This window comes from Hydra vulgaris, chromosome 02 (genome assembly GCF_038396675.1).
Source record: "Hydra vulgaris chromosome 02, alternate assembly HydraT2T_AEP".
In the NCBI taxonomy this organism is placed as follows: domain Eukaryota; kingdom Metazoa; phylum Cnidaria; class Hydrozoa; order Anthoathecata; family Hydridae; genus Hydra; species Hydra vulgaris.
In genome coordinates this window covers 6616905-6623141 of record NC_088921.1, presented here as the reverse complement: position 1 = coordinate 6623141, position 6237 = coordinate 6616905, and the positions used below count along the sequence as shown (strand labels likewise).

General features: G+C 28.2%; 1 long non-coding RNA gene across 1 annotated transcript; it reads right to left on the bottom strand.

The window, feature by feature from the left end:
- Positions 1-1243: 1243 nt before the first annotated feature.
- On the bottom strand, positions 1244-5622 carry LOC136076681 (uncharacterized). Its single transcript, XR_010636480.1, has 3 exons — positions 5049-5622; positions 1430-1644; positions 1244-1329 (listed from the first exon to the last, which is right to left on the bottom strand). It is a non-coding gene; the product is annotated as an uncharacterized LOC136076681 (long non-coding RNA).
- Positions 5623-6237: the final 615 nt, after the last annotated feature.

Below are 6237 nucleotides of genomic sequence, written 5' to 3'. Positions count from 1 at the left end.
AGAATTTGCATAAATCATTTACTCTAATAAGCTAATACAGTTTTTCCACTATCATTATATTTTACAATAAATTTTGATATAAATTAGCAGAAAGAGATGCAACTTTAAAACAATGGAAAAAAGTTCAATCTTAGTGGATAGGGCTGTTCCAACTACGTTTACAATGCGTTTTTGGACCTTGCCTAGAATAATATAGGAATGTCGACAGTACTACGATAGTTGTTTGCAGTAAATAACTGAGTTTTTTTGGAGTTAAAATTTACAAGTCACTGTAAGCTTAAATCTGTAACAGAAGTGAAATTAGATTCAAGATCGGCTGCCGGTTTTATACGTTGGAAAAGAAAAGACTTTTTGTCAGTACAGGAGTATAAAGTTGAGTCATTAGCAAAAATTTATTTGATTTATTAAAAAAACTTTTATCTAAATAAAAAAAATAATCGGTGCTTGACTTATTTTAGTAATAAAGTGGCTTAAGGTTTTTCTGAAATGACTGTTCATTTGTTTTATCGACCTGACCTGTTCATTTGTTTTATCGCTACGCCGCTTAAGCCGAACGTGCTTTTTTATTGTAACTAAATTAGCTCAATATTGTTTCTAGTTTTGATTTAAATATGATTCTATTTAAATAATTGCCTAATGAAACAAGATAGTTTTTTGTAGCGCACTTTATTCAGAGTTATAAACTTATGTTTACAGAAAGAAAAATTTAGTTCGAAGCCGCAAACTTCAAGGTGGTGGTAGTGTAATAATTTTCAAGGCAGTTGCCCCTCATGTTTAAATTGGGTGAATCGTTCGTAAACTTAACGAGGCATTACATAAGAAGTACAGAGTAAGTCCGGTAAATTATTTTTACGGATTATATATTATTATTTAATTATACGTACGGATTAAATTATCTTTACAAAGTTTGCCACCAGACCAGTCCGTTATAATATTAAAAAAAAATAGTTTTCAAGATGCTTTGTTAAATTTGTATTTTTAATGCTTTTAATAATTTTTTTTTAATTAAAGGCTAAAATAACGAAAGAAAAAAGCCAGGTTTATTTTCACAAAATAAATTTTACTTAATAGAGATAATATAACCAGACTAAATTATATATAATAAAATAATACGGGTTGCAATATTAAGTTGATTTCTGGATTTACAATAACACAATCGAAAAAAAGAAAGTTTAAAAAGATGTAAAAATAAGAGCAATTAACAACTTGCTATTTAAAACGAAACTACTTAAGTATAAGCATTATACTTGTCTGTTTCTTAAGTACCTTTAACCATAGCATGAAGAAGACAAACAGATGCTGATTGCGACTGTCGAGGTGGTAGATGAACTGCAAAAATTTAAAAATAAAATCACATTTTTCCAAATTATTTGTAAAATTTCAATATATTAGTTGAAACACTACAAGACTTTAAATAAACGTTACATACCCTCTTTAATTAATGACCCAGACCAATAAGGACTTCTAAGCAGCAATTTTACCAAGAAAACATTGCAACTAATATTACCTTGTATAAAAAGCAATGAGAACGGTTTCAAGAAATTTTCCGCAGCATTAATCAAAAAAATTTTTTAAACTAACGTTCAGTTAGTAGCTAAATAAGAGTTCATGGCATGTAATAACTTTAAAATCCATCGCATTGTTCTAAAAATATGAGCTAGCTAAAATAAACATAAACTAGTTATGCACTACTACATTTGAAACAAAAAAATACAAAAAAGCAAGACACTTTTTGTGTTTTTTGGTGCCCATATCAGGCCAAGGTTATCAAAATAGCTCCATGTATGTTTAAAACTTATAATCTAATTAATAATAATACAAATAAAGGTATTAGTAATACAAATAAAATTTCGTGTTGAAATAGGAATATAAAAAACACCCTAAAATCCTTATGAAACGGTCTTTAGTCATGAAAAGTGGAGAATTTAAAAGTTAAAAGTCATCAACAGCACAAAGAATCGTAGTAGTTCAATAAATACTTAGTTAAAATTGTAGCAAAAATCAACAAATTTTATACAATGTTGTAAGAGTCTGTGAATGCAGAAGACAGGTTCTTGCATTGTAAGTCTAAGCCAAGGCAAAACAAGATGTATACAAAGTTCAATCAAACAAACAGAAGGTATAAAATGAATGGAGAATTCAGAGTTGTGAAGCAAATAGTTACAAAATATATAGATTTTGTTAAAGGGTGTAGTAAAGGGCTAGATGGAAAAATATATACAAATAAAGTTTAAGTAAAAACAAGTTGGATGGCTCATTTTGAAAAATTGCTAAATGAAGAGTTTGAAATGATCAAGGAAGGCGAATAAGATTAGAGGACCAGAAGATAACAAGCAATGAAGGAAAATGGAGGAAATTCAAAAGGTTCAGTTAGACAAGGCTGATAATCCTTCCAGTGAATTGAGGTAGGTTTTGAAAGCTTCAGGGATGTGGATGTTCATTATGTGTTAGATCTTTGCAATAAAATTGTTAAAATATAAATCCGGAATGATTTGAAGCATAAAATCAAGCCATGGCTGTTCTAATTATTAAATTTTAAAGGTTGGCAATCATATCATGCTTGGAAAACTTTTTCACTGTTATACAGAACAACTGCAAAAAAGATGTTGGATAAAAAAAATTAATGTTGGATGGTAAAGATTTGTAAATGTAGGGTGGTTTATATCAAGTAATAAACCTGCTTGAACAAGTGATGAAGGTTTTAGAAAGAACTATTGCAAGAACATATAACAATATAAGAAGCAGTGTGTGTACAGTAGCGTGCAAAAAGTTTAGAAAACACCAACTTTTTTAAAATTTTTACTGCATAACTTTTCACAAACTTTCATAAATAAGCTGAAATTTTTACCGAATGTGCTCTATATTATTTCAATTTAAAATACAAACCACAAAAGTTTTAAATTGAAAATTTAATTAACTTTTAATTGTTTTTTTGAAAAAGCTTCCACGCAAAAGTTAAGATACAGTATCATACCCCGCAAATAAATCATGTTTTTGTAAACAAAAGCAAAATTTAAGGTCAAAATATTGGTGAAATTTAATAACTTAATTACTTTGAGATATTTCAAAGGTATTAAAATATAACTAATTGCCAAAATAATGGTAAAATTTTATAATACAATTACTTATCAATACTTTGAAAGCATCGAAAAAGCTAAGCAGGTTTCAAAGGAAATAAAGGAATTAATTATAAAAGCTGTGGGAAACAAAATGACTTACGGGCAGATTTCTGAACTTTACAATGTTTCTAAACCAGGAATAAGTCACACCATGAAAAGATTTTGTCTGTGCAAAACTATTGAAAACAAAACTTGCTCTGGAAGACTCAAAGTTACAACTGAAAAGTCTGATAGATTATCAGTAAGGTATTCCAAAATAACACTCGCAAGTCTGCTGTCTAACTTAATGCAATTTCATTGCACAAACTGTAGCGTCGATACAACTAAACGTCAATTACGACAAAATAATCTCTATGGCTGTGGTCCAGTTAAGATATCGCAAATACCTGCAAGAAATTTAAAAACCAGAACAAAATTTGCAAAAGATCATATTAGTTGGTCAGTTAATGACTGGTCAAAAGTCTTTTTTTTTTGATGAATCAAAGTTTATGCTATAAAGTAGTGATAGAATTAAGTTAGGGGCCCAGTAGGAGACAAATTAATCCAAAATATCAGTTTCCCACTGTTAATCATGGAGAAGGAAATGTTATGGCTTGGGTATGTTTAGTCATGACAATGTGGGTTCTAATTATCACTTAGAAGGTTTATGGTTCTGAGAGTTTATTTAGACTGATGTCTATATAAAGTCTCTGGTCAATGAGAATGTTATGCTGCCGATGTAAAGCATAAAATGACTTGCAAATGGATCTTACAACAAGATAATTATCCAAAGCATTGTGCCAGATCTGTTAAAGAATAATTTAAATCACAAAAAATCAAAGCTCTTAAATGGCCCTCACAAAGCCCAGATCTCAATCCTATTGAGCATCTTTGGGAGTACATTAACCAGCAATTAGTTGGTAGAAAAACAACTAACAAAGACCAGTTATTTGCATTGATTAAAGAATATTGGTATAATATTCCTCAGGATGTACTCATTAAATAAGTAGATTCAATGCCTCATTGTTGTGATGCTGATTTAAAGGCAAATGGATATGTCACCAAATACATAGAGTTTTATTAAAACTATTTTATTGTTAAAAAAATTTCTATTTTGTGAATTTTAGTAAAAATTTCAGCTTTTTTGAAATAAATATTAATCAAATTTAGTTGTTTGTAAACTTTTGCGCAGTAGCTTTCTCGAGAAAAAAACTAAATGTTAATTAACCGTTCAATTTTGCAACTTGTGTGGCTTGTATTTTAAATTGAAATAATATAGAGCACATTTGGTAAAAATTTCAGCCTATTTATGAAAGTTTGTGAAAAGTTATGCAGTAAAAAATGAAAAAAAGTTGGTGTTTCTAAACTTTTTCACGCTACTGTATCAGTAAAATGCTGTTTGTTTTTAGGTCAGAGAAGGGGACAATAGGTGCAATTTCTATTATTAGGCAAGTTCAAGTTAGATTTTTAGTAAAGAAAACGGATTTGAAGATGAAATTTGTTAACCTCAAGCTTTGGACAGATTACTAAATGGTGGTCTTATAGGCATTTAGATATTGGAAGAATGGCATTATAAGAAACATGCAACCTGTAGAAGCGAAGAAACAAGGACGCTAAAATAATGATGAGGATTATCATTATAATTGATTTCTAAAAATTATATATAAATGCTGATAACTTTTTGCAAAAAACTTTGTAAATAATCAAATAAAAGTATTTTGTGTTAGTATTCCTAAGAATACTAATACAGAGTAAGGGTATGGAAATTTAAATGTTGTACAGAAGCAAAGCAGCTTAGGTATTTATGCTAAAAAAACACAACATAAAGACCAAAAAAATAACTTATATTTAGAATAAAAAAGAAGAAAACCTTAACATTTATAAAATTCTGTTTATTCATATTGATAAAACAAATAAACTTTTGCCAACATAAAAAAAAACATTAAGCACCTTCCTACAAACTAATCCCCCAAATATGTAAAGTTAATTTTTTCCTTTAGTTTTACATCAACATTTCCAAACTTGTGTGGTTCCGATGGTTGTCTACAGCAACAATTTAATGCCATTATGAATTATTTGAAACAATTTTTTACAACTACATGCCCTTCCTGACGTTAATATGAAGCAGGTTGTACTGGTTTACATGTTATTAGTAGCAGAGTGACCTGATCTGAAAAATAGAAAGTGTATTAGGGATCGTATTATTTCTTTTGTTTGTGATATTGATTTAACAAATTGAATAGGAAAAGGAAAAATACTTCAAGCTAAAAACAAACTTAACCAAACAAATATTAGTCAAAAAAACATTCAAACAAGTGAGATTAATAAATACAAGAACAAGTGAGATTAATAAATACAAGAAAAACATGGGTTTGATCATCTATGTGCTTGACCACCAACGCCAAAACTATGAGAAACATAAACTAATAATGTAAAAAAATAAACAAAATAACTTAAAAGAATATATAGGTGGGTGATTTTTTTAAATAGAACACCCAGCATATTTTATTAAAAAGCTGAAAACGTGAAAACTCATAAAAAAAAACTAAATTAAAAAAAAAATCATATTTTTTCAGAATCTTTTTATTCTACGTCTTTTTATCTCCATTATTAGGGATTGCAATAATAGTTAACTAGTTAACAGGTAAATCAAACTGAAAATGTATAATTTTGCTACTGGTAATTTTACCCTTAATTGCTGGTAAATTTAAAGGAAAAATATTATAAAATCTAGGAAACAAAATACATTTATTCAATAAAAAACTACACGACTCATCATTTTAATATATAGTAAAAAAGTTATTTTTGTTTTGTTATTTTTCTGTTTCTAGTATTTTGCTGATTTGATATATACTGAATGTGCACATAATTAATTTGTACGTAGCTCATATCATAAACATAATCTTTTCAAAAATAAGTTAAAGAGGTAATAAAAATAACAAATTGCCTGTTTCATGGGAGAAAAAAATACATCTAGTTGCTGATAAATTATTAATTTTCAGTCTATTTTGTATAATTATTTAACATTTTTTTAAATATTTTATTAAATCATTTGTTTGGTGAGTTGTTACACTATCAACAGCCAAAGTTGGTTTGTTACTTGTTACATATTTGTTTGTACACCTTATAATTTAAAAGC